General features: G+C 43.4%; 1 protein-coding gene across 2 annotated transcripts in view; it reads right to left on the reverse strand.

Annotated features, from left to right (window-relative positions):
• Nucleotides 1-21,377, reverse strand: part of Kcnmb2 (potassium calcium-activated channel subfamily M regulatory beta subunit 2) — a 263,021-nt gene extending 241,644 nt beyond the window's left edge. The window contains exons 1-2 of one of the 2 annotated variants that reach the window (XM_040754535.1): nucleotides 20,952-21,377; nucleotides 11,414-11,477 (exon numbers count right to left, since the gene is read on the reverse strand). The gene's annotated coding sequence lies outside the window, so the exon portion shown is untranslated. The remainder of the gene's footprint in view (nucleotides 1-11,413; nucleotides 11,478-20,951) is intronic. The other variant, XM_021226923.2, reaches the window with a different exon arrangement.
• Between the last annotated feature and the right edge of the window lie 358 nt (nucleotides 21,378-21,735).

Raw genomic sequence — 21,735 nt, forward strand, 5'->3', positions numbered from 1 at the left:
CCTAAAATAAGTCTTTAGATGTTTGCCATTTTTTAGGCTTGAAGACTTTCCTTTCTCCTTGTGTCTGGATTTCAAACAATGTACCGAGTATAGCAACTAAATCATTACTCTTTATATCTGTGTATTCCATGGGCAATTTAAAACTGTCTTGGTCACCTGGGGAATCATCATAGGACCAAACCAGGCTCCCTGAATGTGGGTGTCAGTTGGGGGTCCTGGGCAGTCTATGGAGCCTCTTGCAGTGGAACCAGTATATATCACTAGTGTGAAAATGGAATTTGGGAGCCCATTCCCTATGGAGGGATACTCCCTCAGCTTAGATATATGGTGGAGGGGCTCTGTCCTGCCCCAAATGATGTGTCAGACTTTGATGATCCCGCATAGGAGGCCTCACCTTCCCTGAGGAGTGGATGGGGGCTGGGATGGGAGGCCAATGAAAGGAATGGGAGGGCAGGAGGGAGAGGGAACTGGGATTGGTATGCAAAATAAGATTGTTTTTAATTTAAATAAAAATTAATTTAAAAAACTGTCTTCGTTTAAAATAGAGAACTTCACGCTAGTTGTAAGAAACCCTAAGCGATACAGGAATCCAATCTGGTCCACTTAGTAATAGCAATGAAGAAGAAATTGAACTCTTCCCCATTTCTTTGTAAAGAGCTAATAAACAATCTATGGATCTTCTTATTAAGTCTCACAGAACAAATACAGTCATTTTGCTAACTGAGAAGCTCAGCCAGAGACCCAGTGCAGAGCCGGAGGGGAGCCCTAGGCATGTGACTCTCACAAGGCTTCATGTCCAGGTTTTATGCTGCTGACTACCTTGGTGGTGGCTAAGTCCCAGGACCTCTTTGAATCTCAGTTCATCTGTCACATCTGTGGGAGGAGCAGGGGCACAAACTAAACTCTGACATTCCTCTAAGGAGCGCTTAGAGTCATTTATGGGCAGCCCAATCTACAGTTCAGAACTTTTCCTCATGATAACCTGCTATAGTATTTTTCCTGATATTCCATAACTGCTTCTTTGGGGGAATCTATGATTACAAATTTCTTTCTCCTAAGGTAAATAAAAGGGTGGTGATTCCCTTTCTGTATCTTTTCAGGGACTGCCAACCAAAGCAGTTGGACAGAGGACTATCTCTGTTCTAACGCCCTTTTGAAAGGTCTATTTTGTAGAACAAATCTAGGCTGTCACAGAGACTAGGAAAGAACCCTATACCCCGTAGCCTAGCCTCCCAGAGTTGCAGGAGACATTTTACATTCCAATCTAACCTGTCCATTCTGCTTTCTTACTCTGAAGTCATCCATTGGGAATTCCCACCCTTCTTATTTCTCTAGCCAATACCTCCTTGCTCTCATCTCGGAAAAAGAAACCTTTGTGTCCAATAGCAGTCATTTATCATAGCCTTGGTCCAATGCACATTTGTTCTGAGGAAATGGTTATAATATCTAAATACACAATAAAAACACACAAAAAAACCCTAGTAGATAAAGTGGTGTGCTACAGAAAACTGCTATCAGAATTCTGCTGATGAGAGCCAGGTCAAGTCTTATGTTAACAGGGGAAAGAATTGATATCCCGTGTGCCGGGGTCCTGGTTCCTTCATTAACTGTGGCCGATTCTTCAGCCTTGTAAAGGCCTCCATAGACAGCTCCAATCCATAGAGGAGTCATTTTCAGAAAGCAGGAACCCATGCCCTTTACACAACACCCATATGCTTTTGGATCTTATCCAGTGTTTTCCTGAGGAGTAATCAATACAAATTTGTAAATAACTTCATGGAACAGGTTGACCTTAAATTCCCCATATAGCTGAGGATGACCTAGATTTCTGATCCTCCTGCCTCCACTTCCTGAGTGCTGGACTCACGGAGGCTTTGTGTGATGCTGGGGATGTACTGTAATACTTCATACATGCTGGGCAAGCACTCTTCCATGAATAGAAGTTATACTGATTTCACAGAAGTTGTGTGAAGTCGTGGTCTTCATTCTTCAGGAGAAACAAAATTACATGTGCGGCTATTGGCAGAGATCCAATACTGGAAGTTGAAAAATGGAGTTAAATTGGTTTTTTATAGGTACTTTTCTTCCATCAGAAAAGAATGGAAGGAATTGTCATTTCTGGTAATGTTCAAGATGACTCTGATAAGAAAAATGTTTTTCTCTTTAAATATGAATGATGTGAATGTTCTCAATTTCCCTTCGTTTTCATCCTCTTTCTATGACAGCAAGTGATGAATAGGTGTGGTGCTTTGGTAGCAATGGCCATTTCAAGATTTGATTGGAAAGTATCTCATAGCTGAATCCTTATTAGACGTTCATTGGAATTACTCATAACCATCTTCTCTGGAGGTCATTGTTTTATAGGCATAGATATTTGGAATATCTTTGTAAGAGAGATTAAGCATGTGAAGTCTGGGATAAAGGTTAGATAACCTGACTTTGAATCACTGTTAACTGTTCTATTTTAGCCAAGTTGCAGAACCTCTTCGTGCCTCAAACTCATCCTGTGAAAACTAAAAAAAAAATCCTGCATATAGTTTTATCATCAAGATGTGACGAGATAATCATGCAGAGAGCTTTGTCTAGCACCTGATACAGAAACCAGTAGTCAAAAGAGCTATTATTAAGTATAAGAGTTTTTGTTAAAACAATTTGGCTGTTTTATATTGATTTTCAGTGACTGCTGTCCTTTCTTCTCTGCTTGCCCTCATTTATACCGAAGGTTATATTTTTGAAAAAACAATTTGAACAGTTCTGCACTACCATTAGTATATTTGAAGGTGGGGAGAGATGGCTCAGTAATTAAGGGCTCACTGCTCAGTCACGAGTACCTGCGAGGACATATGCCCATAGTCTCAACACTGGGGAGGTGGAGTCAGGAGACTCTTAGGAGCAGCCACCCAAGTGAAAGTGGTGCTTAAAATGAACACAGAGATCAATTGATTATGGGAAACCTAGTCTCATTGGATACATCTGTAATACAACTTCTTCAATACAACAACTAAAACTCAAGGAAGATCAAGGAAGAGGAGATGGAAAGATTGTAAGAGCCAAAGGACCAGGAAGTCTGATGTAAGATTGTGTCTACTAGAAATGACAGTGCTGCTATATCCATGATATATGGCTGCCTAAACAAGACCTGAATAATGACAATACCAACAGACATGCTAACATGAAATGGGGAAACCTTATGGGGCCCCACTCCCAAAGAACAGCTGATGACTGCTGAAAGAGGGAGGATTGGTCTCCCCTAGGAATGATGCCCTAACTGGTTGTTTCATACCAGTGTAGTCAGTCACACTACACAGACTCAACAAGTTGTAGTTATACATTTATGCATATATATATATATGTGTGTGTGTGTGTGTGTGTGTGTGTGTGTGTGTGTGTAACATTAATAAAGAAAAGAGACCACCAGTTTGAGGAGTAAGGGGGCACATGGGAAGGATTTCAGGAAAGAAGGGGAAAAGGTAGTGATATAATTATATTTTAATTAAAATAAAATATATAATAAAAATAAGGTGGGATGTGGCTCAAAAAGAAACCTAACCCTGGACTCTGCATGTACACATGTACCCACAAACACACACCACAGACAGAGAGACAGAGAAAGAGAGAGATACAAAGACACACAGAGACAGAGAGACAGAGATACACATAGAGACAGAAAGGCAGGCAGAGAGGCAGAAAGAGAGAGGGATGGGGGAGAAAGAGAGAGAAAGGGAGAAGTAGAGGGAGGAAGAGAGAGGGACAGGGACAGTGAGAGGGAGAGGGAGAGGGACAGGGACAGGGAGAGGGACAGGGACAGGGACAGCATGGGGGAGGGGGAGGGGAAGAGGGAGAGGGAGAGGGAGAGGGAGAGGGAGAGGGAGAGGGACAGGGACAGGGAGAGGGAGAGGGAGAGGGAGAGGGGAAGGGAGGAGAAGTTGAAGCTGACCCAAGTGTGCTTAGTGATGGATTTCATCACTCCCATTCTCCCGTCCTCATCTTTCCTTGCATTCGCGCTATTTGCCCAATCTCTGGATGTTTTTAGAAAGCATTTAAAAAAAACTCTGGGATCTATTTCATCTTTTTAAAAAGCCTTTTGTCAAACTAGATATGGCAGCACATATCTGAAATCAGGAAGTAGCCCAAACTCTTAGTTTTCTTTTGAACATGATGCCAAATGTCTGCATGGGTAGGACAACAAAAGAAATGTTTCTCACCTCATGTTTTATGTGCCTAGCACAAATCTTTAGTGAGTTTAAAGAAGAACATTTTTAAGTTCAAGTTTCAACTGAAGGGTCAGGCAGAATTCTGCTGTAATGCTTTATTGGCACTGATTTATATGAATCAGCACAGTTTCATCTTAGGGACAGGGGGACAGGCAGAGACAAAGTGCACCAGGACAACACCAGACAGGGGAGTCTCTTCTGCTCCACGTTACCGAAGCTCCGCCAGTGAGAAGGCCTTGGGTCCTATTATGTCTATGAAATATGGATGGCATCTAACGCTGATCTACTTGGCCAAGATGGATGCACTACAAACAGCACCCCTAGGGCAGTCAGAAGTGGCTGTGGTGTTGACTTACAAGTACAGTCAGCTACTGTGGTTCTCAGTGTAGAGCTTACTAGGCCATTGCTTTTGAACATACATTATGATCCTTTCAGAATAAGAAAGGGTTTGATTTTTTACAATTAAAAGAAAAAGCAAAATGAGGGATAATTGTTATATTTTCTTGAATTGTAGCAGCTACAAAAATATCATATAGGCATAGAGACAGCTATGCTCTGTGTCCTGAGCACTTCCTGATCTGGGAGATGTTACAGTCAGTCCTGCGCTTGGAAGCAAACTGACTTGGGGAAAACAAGAGAAGAAGAATCTAGCCAGGTATGGTGGCACACACCTATAATCTCAGCACTCAGGAGGCAGAGGAAGAGGCTTGTGGCTCCCTGTGAGTTCCAGGCCAGACTGGTCTATAAATTGAGTCCTAGGACAGCCAAGGGTACACAGAGAAATTCTGTCTTGAAAAACCAAAGAAAGAAGAAGAATAGAGTGTACATAGTGTCCTTGACATTTGAGGTTATGGGAACTACCAGGCAAACAAAATTAATATATGATTAGTATTTTATTCAAAAATGGTTTGCCAGTCTCAATTATCTTAGAGATTGGTAGCAGAAGATACTTTCCATCTTCCACATGTTCATCCTACTTACATCATTTTTTTTCAAAATACAAGAAGGATGGACAAACAACTTGATACATTAAGGAAAAATTGTGAACTCTGTAACAAAACACATCACATTTTTTTGTTCCTTCTTAGAATAGAGTCCATGGTGGGAATGCTGTTATCCTACCATTCTTCACATTCACCATTTGAAATGAACCTATAATCATGAGGCGTTGAGGGTTTGCTTAGCAAGCAGAGAGAGGGAAAGAGAGAGACAGAGATGGAGACGGAGACAGAAAGACAGACATACAGATGGACAGACACTCATACATAGAGACACAGAAACATACAGAGAGACACAAGATAAATGAAGAGAGAGGGAGGGAGAGAGGAAAGGAGAGAGGGGAGAGGGAGAGAGAGGGACAGAGGGAGGAAGGGAGAGGGAGAGACAGAGAGAGAGAGGGAGGGAGAGAGAGAGGGAGGGAGGGAGGGAGGGAGGGAGGGAGGGAGGGAGGGAGGGAGGGAAGGAGGGAGGGAGGGAGAGATTTTAATACACAAAATTGCTTCTGCTCTTGCCCTGGAGCTCCCGACATGGTCATTTTGGGTTATCATGACTCAAGTCTGTAGATCTTGGGTATCATTTCTGTGCTTGCTGAGCTACAGCCAGGTGTGTTGAAGGACCAGCAAGGATCCCTTACAGTTCTTCAGGGTCTTAGGTACAGGTGGCTGCAGCTTGAATCACAACAGCGTTACAAACAAACTGTGGGTTTGGGGCAATATGATCACTTTTTCTGAGTCTCTTTTCTTCAAGTGCAAGAAATGAGAATTTTAGGGTTAATTTGAACTGAGGTGAGCGCTGACTACATGTTCCCTAGGGATGGTTGGTGTCCAGCCCAGTGCCTGTTGGCCAATACAGTGTGCTATTGGTGTGTATTTGGAAGCTCTTATTAGCAAGTAATTCTATAAATACGAACAATTCTGCATGGGTTTTGCTCCTTGATCTGCCGTGGGAATGGCATAGTTTGATTACTCAGGTTCCAAAGGCAGGAGTTATATGTTCATAGTTAAACCAAGCAGTGTGGCCCCTGTTTGGAGACAGGGGAACTGGTGAGAGATTCGTTCTCTAGAGTTCTTGGTGTGCTTTATATTCAGTTTTCTGTCCATAGGTGGGGGTGATGAAAACCAATCCACAGCTGGAAGAATGATGGGAAATAGATGAGAAGTATCAATGTGCCACCCACACAGCACAGGACCATGCTAGCTCACCAACTACTAAGAGGTCTCACAACCAACCTTTTTAAGACGTTTCTTTTAAAGATTTATTTAACCCGTCTCTCTCTCTCTCTCTCTCTGTGTGTGTGTGTGTGTGTGTATGTGTATGTGTGTGTGGTGTGGTGTGTGTGTGTGTGTGTGCACGCTCGCACATGCACATGCGCAGGCCTGCAGGCCCAGAGAAGACATCAGATCTCTCAGATTTCAGAGCTGGAGTTAAATGGATTTAAAGGAAAACTGGTTTGCTCCCCTCTGTGTGTGTGTGTGTGTGTGTGTGTGTGTGTGTGTGTGTGTTTGTCTGTCTGTCTGTGTGTGTGCACACACGCGCACGCGCAGGCCTGCAGGCCCAGAGAAGACATCAGATCTCTCAGATTTCAGAGCTGGAGTTAAATGGATTTAAAGGAAAACTGGTTTGCTCCCTCTTGCAACAGAAACCCTCTTAGCTGCTGCACTGTCTCTCCAGCCCCACAGCCAGCCTTTTGAGGGAAATTCTGAACCCCTTCCGTGTCCTCATTGGCCTTCGGTCAATTACCCTCACTCTTTCCTTGGGGAGACTGTTTCTTTGAAAGGAAAGTCTGCCTCCACACCGGCAGCTGCCCCATGCTTTAATGTCATTTCGGCTTTTAACAATTTCCTGGAAAAGCATCCCCAGCTTGGCCACTGAACCATTAAAACCCCAACTTTCAAATCCCAAAGCCCTTCATCTTTGAACTCTGTAACCCTGGACATGACAGTTAACCCCTCACAATAACAGACAACCGTGATCTACACTGTTCAGCCTCTTTGCACAGGTAATTTCCTTAGCTTACACGACACTTTTGTGACAGAAATGACCCCATTTTGCACAGCTGACATAAGCAGTGCCTTGAATGACATGTAAGTGACTAAAGGAGTCTGCACCCTGCCCGTACTAAGGCTCCTCGAAGCGTATTGCCAATATCTCAGCTTCTGTTTGTAGCCTTTCTTTTTGTATGAAAATGTCCAATGCACCGTGGACCTACTCATGCCATTGCTCCCTTCTCAATTCACTGTGTCCCAATGCACCTTGTGAGTGCCCGAAATCCCTGGGCACCCTCTTTCAAATAATGCCTCAGTGGAGGAAGCCATTTTTAGCAAGCGAAGTTTGAGCTTTGACCGTGGGCTGATAAAGCCTCAAGCCTTGAAGTAAGACCATGAAAACATCATGGGCTCCCTCTTGGCTCAGTTACCTCCATCATCAGTACAACACTGCCCTTCTTACGTCAAGACCTTCCTTGGGGTTAATTGTTTGGGTTTTTGCTGTTCTTTTATAGAGCACAGGAGGTAAGAAAAATAGCCGGAGGTGACCAAAAGGTGCTTATTCTTTGAAGTTGCATTGTAGATGTGCTTTGAGAGACGAGAAACCAAGCCTGAGCACAATGTGGGGAATGATGTACAGTCAAGGTAAGGTGGTGTGCAGGTGTGTGTGTGTGTGTGTGTGTGTGTGTGTGTGTGTGCGTGTGTCACAGCTAGGGAGTGCAGTGTGGTGGTTTATGTACAGTCCAGGTAAGGTGGTGCAGGGATGTGTGTGTGTGTCACAGCTAGGGAGTACAATGTGGGGAATGATGTACAGTCCAGGTAAGGTGGTGTGCAGGGGTGTGTGTGTGTGTGTATCACAGCTAGGGAGTACAATGTGGTGGATGATATACAGTCCAGGTAAGGTGGTGCGCAGGGGTGGGGGTCCCAGACAGCAGGTGAGAGACTACAGAGGGTGCTGCCATTTCCTGAGACCTTTATTTAAAAAGAAACTTGCCTTAGAAAACAGCTTGCCTTTGAGCATTTTTAAACTTGCTGTTTGCTTGCCTGCATTAAAGGAAAGGGAACATTCAAGGATGAGCAGATAGGTGGGTTAATGCAGGCTAGGCTCATGTCCATGCTGTTTCCTCTCTCTCCACTTTCAAATTTTCACTCTTCTGTTTCTTCCAGCCAATAGTTGATACTCTGGTAACATTTGGATACATGCTCAGTGTGCAAGGGACTGATGTTGCCCTCAAATAACGCACCCAGTTTAAATGCAATGTTTTGAAGGAAAGTACACTAAAATAGAGGTTTACTTGATACAATTAAATGATGAAGTTTACCGAGGAAAATCATTAAATATTGGTTACTTTATGTGTCTTTATCAGACACTTCAACTCATATTGTCCAAAATTCTGTGATACTGTCCTAACTAACAGAAGATAAATTATTTGTTCAAAGACGCACATTAGATTGATTTGGCAACAAAATCAACTTTCCATCAGTCTTTCATTTTATAGAATGTAATTTTCTATCTTTGATGAATAAGTAGAAAAAGGCAACACATTTAAACATAAGCAAGTGATAAATTAGGTACCAAAAGATGGATCATGCAGAAAGAACTTAAAATTGTAGAGAACCCTACTACCCAACAGGGAAAAGAATGGATAGAGAAGAAAAATGAGACCAGTGTTGTCCAAGAGGACCACTGGAGACTGGGTAGGCTCAAACAGGTCAAATTCCCTTGATGTTTTAAATCTATGAGGATGAATGGGAGAGGCATGAGTATACAACAGATGTGTTTGATGGGGTGGGTAGAAGGGAGGTAATGTGTGTGGGGGTGATGAGAAGGGGGAATATGGATTAGGTTTGAACTTTGTCTGAACACTAGGAATTAAAGGTTCTGGAACCCAGTCTGTGAGACTTTATTTGCTGGGTTACGGAGGAGCCTAAGTCGGTGCTCATGGAACGTTCACCACCAGAGTTGCACTTTGAAACTATTTGGGAAAGCTATGAAGAAAAGAATGGGACATGTAGAGACTGGAATTACTTTTCTAGAAATTTATATGTGATAACCTCTTTTAAAAAGCTTTACAAGATAATCAAAAGATTGTGGTTCAGTATTGGATACATGAATGAATGTTTTTGTTTATTTGTTTGTGACAGGGTGAAGCTTCTCTGTGAAGCTTTGGAGTCTGTCCTGGCACTTGCTCTGTAGACCAGGATGGTCTTGAACTTACAGTGATCCACCTGCCTCTGTCTCCTGAGTGCCAAGATTAAGGGCATGTGCCACCACCACCCAGATGATTTTTTTCAGTTTTTCAAATCATTCTTGAACATATTACTCAACAACTGTGATTTGAAAAATATCAGATGAGGGGAGGAGGAGGTTAGTTACTGGGGCGTGAGAGCAAGGATATTATTTGTGTGGGGAAGAAAAGACAGACAACCAAAAGATAATTTGAGAGAAGAATTAATTCATAGAGCTCAGGACAGTCAGGTCCATGGTTGAAAGAGGTCTTAAAGACAACTACTGGCTTTGAAGTCTAGGACTTTGGTGAGACAGGGATAGAAGCAAGAGATAGGGTAGACAAGGCTTAGTTGAGCCAGCTGTTATGAGGTCAAAAGATGGTTGTCGTAAGGAAATGTCTACTAGGGAGCGGTCACTTCAGGACTTGAGTTAGACGCCAAGGTTGCATCTGGAGAGATGGTTTGGGAGTCAGCAGTAGTTAAAGAGACAACTAAATCAGGAGGGAGACAGCACAATGAGACAGTGAGTGGAGATTACAATTTCAAATCTTTTATGTGAAAGGAAATTAGTCCTGCTCTTGTGTTCTGTAAACTTGAACCCTCTCAAGCCTGAGATCTGTTATCATTCACCTCCTCCTGCTTTCTCATGCCCCTCCCAGCCCAGATTTAGTTCATTGCCAGATCTGTAATGTGAAGACCTCACCCGGTTCTGGCCTCTCTGCTATATCCCACCTGGACTGACACATAGCCCTTCTAGCTGGCATCAAATACTCCTTTTCCTTTTGGCTCCACAGTGGTGGACATTCCTTTGCCCATCCCAAACATTGTATCCCTGCTTAGTGCTTTGTGTGGCTTTCCATCACGATTAGCATAATGGGTGCAATGAGGTTCTGTCTGACCTGGCTCCGCTCTACTCTCCGTCCCTGCCTGTGAACCGCACAGCCCTCTGCGCAGACTCAGTCTCTGCTTCCTCTCTGTCACTGACTTCCTTTTCTTCAGTTTATTAATTTTACTGTCTTTCATTGTAACAAAACCTTCATACATGCAAGAAATTCTGATGTACTGCCTCTGCCTTCCAACACCCATCCCTGTCATTTCTGATTTCTGTCTCCTCTGTCTCAGTCTGCTGTTTTTGCTCCCCCCATACACAGACAGACAGACAGACAGAGAAACCTATTGGAGAATGTCTTCCCTAACCCCTGCTGTTTTCTCACATGTTCTTTCTTTTCACTTTTACACGTTTCTATTATTTAGTATCTCCATTCTCAGAAAAAGTTCTCTCTGACATCTTAACTATATTAATGTCTCCAATTAGAACCCCCCGCCACGAGCTTCTTCAAGTGTAATGGCGTATTTGCTTATGCCTCCTCCATGGCTATGAACTCCAACACGGTAGGGGGAGATTGCCTTCCTAGCAGTCCTAGTGATTGTCCACTGCCTCGTCCGTAGTGGAATTGACAAGAAATGCAGATGACTAAACGAATGAGGCCTATAAAGTAAAGCTTTAACAGGATGGAGAACAGTCTAAAAACTGATGTGGGCACCTGGGCACATTCACAGCCTGATGGGAAATTCTCCTTCTAGTGGCCACACTCAGCAGCATCATGGGTCTGAAATCAAAATTACACACAAGACAGCTTTCTCAATGGGCGGACAAAAGAGAGCACATCTGCTTTCTTCATATTAGACTTTGTCAGTTTCAGTTCAGCAGAGTCTAAATCCGCTCACTGGAGAGGCAGAGCGGGTGATGGAGAAGTGGGTTATTACGATGGGTTTTCTCTGGCCAGCTTGCTGTGCACCAGGCCTATGGCTATTTCATATACAGGCCTATGGTTCTGTATTTCAAATGCTTCCTCACTTTTAGTAATATGCTATCGCAACTCTCTCTGGTTCAGATGCAGCCTCTCAGCTGCTCTCTGGATTCATTCCAGCAGGGAAGTGGCTCCTCTTCTGCTCTATTTTTACATCTTAAAAGCAAATAGTTACCTTGAGTTGTCTAAACACGGCCTCGCAGACTGTTCCCAAGCAGCATACAGGATCAAATAAATCACTAGGAAGCAAAGTTAAACCGATCATCAGTCATTCTCACAGGGAGGGAGGAAATACACTAATCCTTTTAGAATTCTGCCTCAAATTTTTTCCTTTCAGAGTACTGTTCTGATTTCTTTTTTTCTTCTTCTGATTGCTTCATTTGGAATATACCAGGAGATGAAAATCACGCAAAGGCCAGAAGCAGAGCCCCTCAGGAAGCCTGACTGTGGTTTGCCTCTGACACATTCGGAGGGGCGGGGGGGTGGTGGGGGGTGGGAGGCGGTACATCTGTGTGCCCAGGCCAGACAACCTCTGACGTCATTCCTCAGGACCTTGTTTTTTGAGACCAGTTGTCACTTTTACCTGGAACTCAGTGAGTAGGTCTGGCTGCGTGGTCAGGTGGCCCCTGCCTGTCTCCACTTCCGTGGCACTGGGGTGGCAAGCCCACACAGCTCTGTCCAGCTTGTTTTCACACGGGTCCGCATGCTTGCATGGCGGAGTTCACTTTACCAGCTGAGCTTCCTCCCCAGCCCTGCCTGGTTCTTCACATGGTGTGAAGTCTTCAGGTGCCTATTCAAAACCAGCTCAGAATGCTAAGTACGACCTCTTAAGTAATCACTCTCCATGAACTGCCCTCCCTGGCATGCGCAGAGTGAACCTCTCATGGGAAGCCAAGCAAGAGTCCATGTTTGCGGTAGAATTGCTACTTTTAACTTCCTAAGAGTTTCACTAGGAAGGACACTTCACTTCCAGCATAAGAATTTAAGAGTCTGTCACTTGACCTTTCTCAGCTTTTCAGGGAAAAGCTGAATGAAAAGAGAAGTGAAACATTCTGATCTACATCTCCGAACTCACTGAAATTCCCAGACACACAGTGTTGAAGGGCATTATTTTGAAGATTTTCCAAATTCAGCCCTCTTTTTGAAAGAGTCTTATGTAGAGAGTGGAGAGATGGCTCAGCAGTTAAAAGCACAAGCAGAGCACCCAGCCCATGTCAGGGAGCTCACAATCAGTGGGACCTCTGGGGACCTGACACCTCTGGACCCCTACCAACAGACACACAAACATACATAATTAAAAAAGATGCTGGTGTGGATTGGTTTTGCTAATGATTCCCAATCACTAAGATGCCTGGAGTCTTATGGTCTAGCAACAAGCAGGCATCACCGCATCACCAGACATTGCAAACTTCTCTTTCCTTTCTCCTTCAGATGAGCCCTGTTTACTCCATAGCACACAAAGGGGATTCTGTGGAATTAAGATTTATGTGGTTTGTAGAATCCCAAATCCCTGGCTGCACACGTTGCCTCGTAAATACCGATAAAACATTTATCTGTTTTCTTTATAGTTTAACTCAGGGAAGAAGGTGAAGAGGAATGAGTATATTGATCATGTTATTTTAAAGACATCTTAAAGTAATATATATCCGTATATATGTATACACAAATATATACACACATATATGTGTAAGTATATATATATTCTTAATGCAGTTCTCTTCACCTGGGAGTTTATAAAGCAGTGTACTAGCTCTCAATAATTTTTTACCTTAATTGTTGGATTAAAAGCTTCGTTTTAGGCTTGGCACAGTGATCCCATTCACGTATCAGGATCTAAATTCAGATGACCAGAATCCATATGAACCCTGCCCCAGTCATGTGTGTTTATAATAGTAGCTCTCCACTGTGACACAGGAGGCAGAGACAACACAAGCTCCAGAAACTCCCAGGCCAGCCACCCTGGCTCACTCAGGAGCAAACAAGACACCTTGTCTCAAAGGAAGCAGAAGGCAAGGACCAACACCCAAAGCACTCCTCTGGTCTCAAGTAGACGGCTGTATGCGTTTCTTCACAGTGACAGACATGAACTCGCAGGCAAAGATAAAGAGACAAAAGTATTCCTTAACTTTTTAATTACACGTTTCATTATGAGTTTAACTATTCCTCTCAACCCATTTCACCAAAGGGGATACAAACTAAACATGAGGTTTCAGGTCCAAAACCATCTGAGGCTTTGCTTCCCACTCAAGAAGAACACAAGGGTGTCAGGGAATCTACATGGGTGCATCTGACATTTCCCCTACGTTGTACACATGCCAGCCCATTTAAACCATGGTCTACTTGCCTGGCATCACAACCATCTTCTATAATGAAGTGTTCACATTCCTCATCCTGCACTGAAACTCTCTTCTAAGCTCCACTGTTGCCCTGGCTTTGACGAGTAAGGGACTAAGGTATTTGCTGTGTGAACTGTTTGCCTTGAAGTCAGCTTTGAAGGCAAGATCCGCCACGTGCTTTACAAAGATAAAGGTAGCCAGCAACCATGGACCAATAGCAGGGAGGAAGGCAGAGGGAGCCAGCTTGGGGGATGCACTTGCCATGGTCTGGTAATGTAAACAGAACAGACAAGAAGACAAGCAGATGAGAGGTTGCAGGTCCAGGCTCATTCATAAGACTATGCCACTCAGGAATCTATTGCCGTGGTATGACATTCATCTGTCCTTAAGTCCAACCTGGCACAGAGACATCAAGTATAGACTAACAACCATGGATTCATTCAGGAAACATGTGAATGCTTCCCAGAGTGCTTCTAAGTCCTGATGGCTGAGGAAGCTGGGAGAATCCTGAACCAAATCCCACAGCATGATGCCATACATAAACGTATTCTGGGGATGAAAGGACTGCCTTGTAAAGACCTTTTAAATACCAACTTGTAAGATTCCATGAAATTCTTACAACAGTGTATCTGTAGCTTGGGATTATACAGTTGGAACTGATTGTTCTTACAAAGGTGGGTTTAAGAAACATTAAAGGAAGCATCCCCAAAGTATTAGCTTTAAGACGAAGCTTCAGAGTTCAGAATTGGATGGCATAGTGCAGGACAGAAATCACTGTTGACTAGAGAGGGCGAGTGTTTCCCTCTGATAGACCTCAGCCTTGGAGAGTTTCTCAACCGTTTAAACAAAACACACTCGCTAAACCTGTGATAACTGGTGAGGCCACCTGCCAACTGCATGTATGCTGTGCCCTGAACTTACATGGTGTAATGGATGACATCATGTCATGTGACATCATGTTGTGTCATAGTGCCTCCATCAGGACTTCTCCTTAGGGGCCAGCCACTGTAGCCACAAACAGAGCAAAGACCCCAGAAACATTGAAGCCAGAGCTTAGGATACTTGGCTGTAGTTCTGTCTTAGGTAGTTGAGTTTATAAAATTGAGTTTGGCATCTCAGAGAGACAGACCTTTGTCCTGTTTTTTCTTCATGGCTGCTTCTTTCTTTGGGGCCTAATAAGAAACGAACAAATGTCACACACACTTCAACAGAATCTGCCTCTGGACCTGGTGGGACACTTCACAGCCGTGAACTCCTGTGTATTACCTCGATGCTAATGACTCACATGCTGCCTACTGAATGGACATGGAGGCATGCAGCAGCAGAGAAGAAACACTTCTGCGAATGTGGCTTTGTGAGAGAAGGGGAGGGGGTATTTGCCTAGTGTGCACGAAGCCCCAAGTTCAAGCTACAACATAAAAAATGTGTGACCAAAATCATAACAAAGTGAGAGCCATAAAAGCTTTGCTGTTCTTGTTCTATGCTTTTTCTTTTCTCTTTTCTTTCCTTCCTTTCTTTCTTTCTTCCTTTCTTTCTTTCTTCCTTCCTTCTTTCCTTCCTTCCTTCCTTCCTTCCTTCCTTCCTTCCTTTCTTTCTTTCTTTCTTTCTTCCCCTTTTCTTTTTGATACAGAAGAGTCTCACTGTGTAGCCCTGGTTGGCCTAGAAACTGATAGGCAGAATGGGATGGCTTCCGACTTAGAGTAAGTTCTACCTGCCTCTGCTTCTTGGGTGCTGGGATTAAAAGGATATATGGGATACTCTTTTAAACAAAATTCTTCTGTATATTTTACATGTATAATTAATGTTCGTGATTTCATATCAGATCACAATCAGTAATATGTACTACGCGTTTTATCTTTACCAGGCACTGTCTTAACACATAATCATCACGGCCACATGAATTCTGCACTGATGCTGTCTGCATTTCCGCTGAGCAGACAGAGGCTCAGCAAACTGGACAGCAGACAACAGGCAGAGCTGGGATTCACAGTACGGTGTTCACAATGGCAAAGCCGATTTCTACTGTTCCATCATGCTGAGTTTGCACATCTGTGCCCATTTAAACTGCCTCCTCAAAATTGGAGTGTGCTTTTCGCCTAGGAAAGAAATACTGTTCATAGAAGGGGAAACTTGTTCTTAAGTTCTATAGAAACCTCTCTAATCATGACAGTCTTTAGTCACTTGTTACATTAAAGGTGGTTAACCTCATCTAGTTACTGGGAAGCTACACAGATGAAAGGAGAGTAAGTGCGACAGCTTTCGAGCCCTTTGGCCTCAGTTTGCTGAATCTGTTCAATGGGAAGTGCCATGTATACAGCTGGGGCACGGTGTGGCACTCGAATGCAACAGTAACAGAAACATTTCTTAAAGTTCTCTGCTCCAGGCCTTCTGGTGGGGCAGGGGGCATACTTAATCGTCTTTAAACTTCAATTCAGATGTAAGCATTTTTATCACCAAATACCATGAGGAAATTGAGGCTCATTAGGAAGTAAAACTTTGAATAGCACTATGAAAGAAAAAGAAAAGAACCTTCTGTTCTTGGGTACTGTGTCTCTAGCATATCACCTCCCCAGACTTTAAAACACTGGAGAAATAGTGGACACAGTCTCTTCTACATACTTTGGACAACAAAGTCATGTGCTGTAATGTAGTTATTTGAAAACATGTGCTTCGTGTGTAGTAGAACACCACTGTTAAACAGACCTCGTGGCAGGGAATAATGTGACATTATAGCACAGATGTTGGTTACAACTGTTTGATTCCCAGTGTCCTAGACTCCACTAGAACCTTCTAAAATGTCTTCACTATTCTTTCCAGGATCAACACAGGAAGGCAGAGGAAAGATGTGGCATTTTGCACCCGTATTCACTTGTAGGAGATGTGTAGTGTTCTTTTGAACATTTGGATAAGATCAAATTCAGAAAAATTGAATTTATATTACTTTTGTCACAGATTGGAATCAGGAACGTGTTCCCCTACTATGCAGATCAAAGGAAGAAAATCCTCTTAGTAAATCTCCTTGACTTGTATTTGGTATCTCTCTGTGAAAAGCAACAGGGTACTAAGGCACAGAGTTTAGGCCCCGGGGTTGAAAACAATGAATGCTTGAGATATAACATTACAATGGATTTTAATGAAGAAAAACATTCAATTCCTACACTGGGCGAAGTGTTCAACCATGTGACCACTGCTTACAGAATGCCTACTCCAGAAGAGAGCTTTTAACAGATACCTGGCCGGGCGTTGGTGGCGCACTCCTTTAATCCCAGCACTCAGGAGGCAGAGGCAGGCGGATCTCTGTGAGTTCGAGGCCAGGCTGGACCGACAGCCTCCAAAACAGAGAAACCCTGTCTCGTAAAACCAAAAAAAAAAAAAAAAAAAAAAAGATACCTGAAACAGTGAGGCTCAGAATCAAGAAGGAGTTTCTAGGGAGAGGGCATGGTAGAGGCAAAGACTGTAAGATCTGAATGTGGGTGGCTTTGGGGACTCACACTGCAGCCAGCATGACTACAGTGCATGGGAAGCGGTGAGGGAAGAGCTGGACTCACAGACCCTGCAAGATTTTTACTGTAACCTGAAGGCAGATGGGTAAGTAGAGGAAAGAGGTTATTGAACGAGAGATACTGTTTAACTTCAATTTTGATACAACACTGGTTTGGGAGACAGAATTGAATGGGAGAAGAAGAAGCAGAGGAAGAGAGCAACTGTGGAAAAAAATCCACTAATTATGTGAAAGGCAACGGAATGAACAGTTGATGGTATTAGGTCTCTATTGAAACTAGGGACAATGAGTATAGGCACTATGGCTTGTGAGGGAATGGGGGATTTGAAGTCTTCAGGGTTTTCTTATGAGAAAGTAAAACAATGGAGTCACCAGTGACTCTGGGAAGGAGGGTCTCTGGTGGAAATCCAGACACCTGATTTAGAACAGAGGAGGAGTGAGATGGTGATAAGATGGTTAGGAAACTCGTCTGTAGGAAATCAGATACGTCAGTAGGGAGTCTAGGTTAGAGCTGAGAATTTGCGAACTGTGTGCATATAGATAGCCTTAAAGGGTTCCAGACAGGATTTGACATGTTTGGAGGTTAAATATAGATAAAGAAGAGATTTACAGTTGATCCATGGAACACTCCAACATTTTAAGATTTAGCAGAGAATGAGGGAAAGAATTGAAAAATGGTCTCCATTTAAAAAATAACTAAACGGACCTGGAGCAATAGATCAGTGGTTGGATACTTGCTACTCTTAGGGAGGACCTGCCAGGACTGCTTTCCCAGAATTCACTTCAAGAAATTCACAGCTGTCTGTCTCTCCAGCTGCGAGGGAGTCCCATGCCTCTGCTCTCTATGGGTCCTGGTACTCACGCCACATGCCCACATACAGACATACAGAAATATACACATATTTAAAAATAATCTTAAAACTTTAAAAATAAATAGAAATTTTACACACATACATTTCCTCTCTAGATAAGACAAGGGAGTCAGTATTTGACAGAGGATAATGTTGAGCTCCTCAAAGTGTATTGAAGGAAAATAAAACAACCCAGGGAGCCTTGGCAGAGAAACTTCACCTGCTCTGTCTTGCTTGCACAAACAAATAACTCTGGAATTTTAGATGAAGACATAGTTGGTGCTGTGAAGTAAGCTAAGAGGCAAAACCGGAAGCATGGATAGAAAAGGAGGTATGGTCGGGCTTTCTGACACATGCCTTGTGACTATTAGGATCACACTTCCCACAAAACATCTTAGTAAGTATGAAAGTATGAACACCATACTGAGAAAACTGGCTGCTGGTGTTTTAGTGTACTTTTTTTTTCTACTTTTTTCATATACACATGTTTTCTTAAAATTAGGGATATATGCATGTCTATATTGCGAGCTGAACTATATTGTTCAATTGCACATATGCTCTTGTAATTAGTATATATTATAGTGGTTTACTTTTCTACTTGATCCTATAGCAGAGATTTGGAGGGGAAAGATTTTTGTTATATTTCAAAAAAAGAGAGAGACTCTGGAAGAGAAGGTAGTGTCCGTGTGAGAAAGGCCGCGTCTAGGAGATACAAGCAGAGTGACGGCTGCTTGTGTCGACCAGGTGCAGGCCAGCGGGGCTGAAAAGAAAGAACTACTGTGGGTTCTTGGTCCCTTGATGACTGAGATGGTGGTTTGCTGCCGGGAGGGAGGACTGAGACAACAAGACTGACAGATGTCTCGTTTACTTTTTATATCAGCTGGGTGCCTGGCTCACTTCCTGTAGCCAGAGGAGGCTTTGCTTTTCATTACTAGGTGGAGCAGAAGCTGAAAGGGAGGTGATGGGGGAGAGGCTCTGCTTGGTACCTACCAACGTAAATGGGCGATGAAGTTCATCTGTCACACAAAGTAGATTGACCGAATTACTCAGCTCATCTTTCCTCATAGCTGACAAAAATAAAACCCAAGTCATCCTGTTTCCTCCTGGTTTTCATTTTCATCCAGATTGACACACACCAGCCAGTTTTCATGTAAGGGCTTTCCCTACAAAATCTGTGAATAGTGTGGGGATAATTTCAGTTATCAGTGAAGTATTAGAGCATGACTACAATAAAATCATCCCTCAACTGTTGTTTTCATGGCATAAATTGCCCCTCAAAGAAATACTTGATACGATCAAATTCAGGTAAAATTGGTTAGACTGGAGCCAGGAAAAGTCTTCTTAAAATTCAAAGAAAACAGTAGCACCCCGCTTGCTAACTTCTGTGACATAATTTGTGTTTGTGAAGTCTGAGCTTTGTCTTTTTCTAGGTGTAGATTCTTCACCGGAGACCTCAACTAGCTAGAGATGGGGACTTCACAAGGTCAAGGTCATGCTCTCCACTAGCCACAAAGAACCCGTAAGCTATGTCTTAGCCATTTGTAAATCCAGTAATTCACAGCCATGTGCCCCAGGTCACTTAAATAGCAGGCAGGACTGGATAGCTGGCTCGATATTGTCCATCATTCTGCTATGATAACAGACATATAACTTCAAGCCTAGAGGTGTCTCAATCATGGGAAAATGATCTTGAGTTTGTGTGTAAATGACAGTGTGTATACAGGGGCTCAAAACACAGGAATCCCACATAATCTTATTTCTAGTATTTATATTTAGTTGAAAACTAACATACTGTAATTGTCCTTAACACTTATTTTTAACTTATACTGCATTATACAGATGCTATAGACCAGTGTTACATTATTTATAAATGCGAATATTTGAAGCTTCTTTACTGTTCATTATAGCTAAATGCGTGAGTTGAAACACAGAGTTTTTGTTTGTTTGTTTTTCCAAATGGAAAGCTTTATCTTTATAGCTTGGAGTTTGTGAAGTCCACAGGGAAGGGACACACCAGCACAGAGGAACGCGCTCACTTTGTCCCTGACACTTCATACTCAGGGTCACATGCAATGACAGAACAAAACTGGCACCACAGATCAAATTGCGGAAACATTGGTTTTGGATCATTGTACTTTTGCCTCTGAAATCTCAGCGGGTGGTTCCTGCGGGTCCGTGTCTGGTAGAGCCTCACAGATCCCATCTGAAGTATATGTAGTTCCTTGCCAAATCTACTCATCACCCCCTCCTCCCCGACTGTGGAACACAACTACCCCTCTCATCTTCAAGGAGAATTATGCTTCATGCTGTTCAACAGCAAAATAAGAGGTCAAGCCCTTAACCTCTAACAAACCCCCATTTCCGTCTGCAGTCCAGCAGTAACTGAAAGGCAAGAGAGAAAGCCCCTTCTTTAGTCTCAAACTCCAGGTCTGTTTTTAGCAAAGCCATTAATAGGAGCAGAATGGTGTGGATCAGCCTTTCAATATGCAAGATGGACGGAGGTAACCAGTTTTCTCTTGTAGTGGATTATGGGGGGAAATCCATCACTATCTCCGAATTACCCTCTGACCACCAAAACACACTGACTACAGGAATAAAATATTTACCTAACAGGTTTCAAGTTCAGCAAGGCTTCCTCCTCTATTTTTCTTGGATCTCTCTGGCTCCCTCCCATCAAAGTCTTCTTTCAGTTGCCCCATCCCCAGTCTATCTGGCACCACTGGTAAGAAACGAACTGTTTTCTCCATGACCTCTAAGCCTTCTACTCCACGGCAAGCAACGTGGAGTGCACACTCAGCAGGCTGCAAGCCAGCCGGGAGCCAGTCTATCTGCGAGGCTTTCCAGCCATAAAACCTCACACTGCCCACTGTGTTTTGTGTTTTGGTCAACGTAGAGCCCCAAGCCGACCCAGCCTCTCCGTCGCACCTGGTTGCAATCCCTGACCCACACAGCACCCCAGCGCCGACCAAGCAACAAAAAGCACCAAACAGCAACAGATCCCTTTGTTTTACATGCAAATCCTACCTCCGGTAGTTGTCACATCTTCCTCAAAAGACAAGCTTAATTTTTAATGACAGCGATCCCGTACAGTCCTCCACACAGCCGCCGGTACTCATCTTTACCCTTCGTGCTGGCAGCCTTTGTGGACCATTGATGTCACACCCTCGCTAACTCATGGCTTTAATACTCCTCGCTCAAAATGTCTGCAAGAGTTTCGAAGGACAATAGGAGTGACGGGCACTCTAGACAGCCATGCTTAAGATTAGTTCTCTGAAGCTCTGTGGAAGCCCGTTCAGACTGTTTTTAAAAGCGTGCAGGAGGGAGGATTTATTAGCCTATGACAGGCATGCTGCTTCTGTTTTTATTAAATACTGTAATAGGCTGTCTGTTAGCATCTCTGTGATAGGTCCAGCATTTCTTCCCCACTGCTTTCGAATTTTCAGACCGAAAAGGGAGCGAACCTGATCTACCTCCCTCACACTGCCACCACCCAGCCTATGAGGTCAGATTTCCAAATCCTCTAACTTCGGGAGGAAGAACTCCGCTTGTAAATAAGGATGCCACAGGAGCCTGATGTTGGGAGTAAACACCTTTGGAATCCCCAGGGGATCCTTTTACTCCCAGCAAGGGACTTTTGCTCTCACAAGTTAGAGAAAGAAGTTAGCTCTAGAACTAGGTGAGAGCATCCTTTCAAACAGGGAAAGTTGTCATGGGTGACTGAAGTTGCCTTATCGTATGTACTTACCTGAAGTCTCAAACGATGTATCAAATGGAGAGCATGCTATGCATCAGTAAGCAGATTAACTGG

This window comes from Mesocricetus auratus, unplaced genomic scaffold (genome assembly GCF_017639785.1).
Source record: "Mesocricetus auratus isolate SY011 unplaced genomic scaffold, BCM_Maur_2.0 Super-Scaffold_100011, whole genome shotgun sequence".
Classification (NCBI taxonomy): Eukaryota; Metazoa; Chordata; class Mammalia; order Rodentia; family Cricetidae; genus Mesocricetus; species Mesocricetus auratus.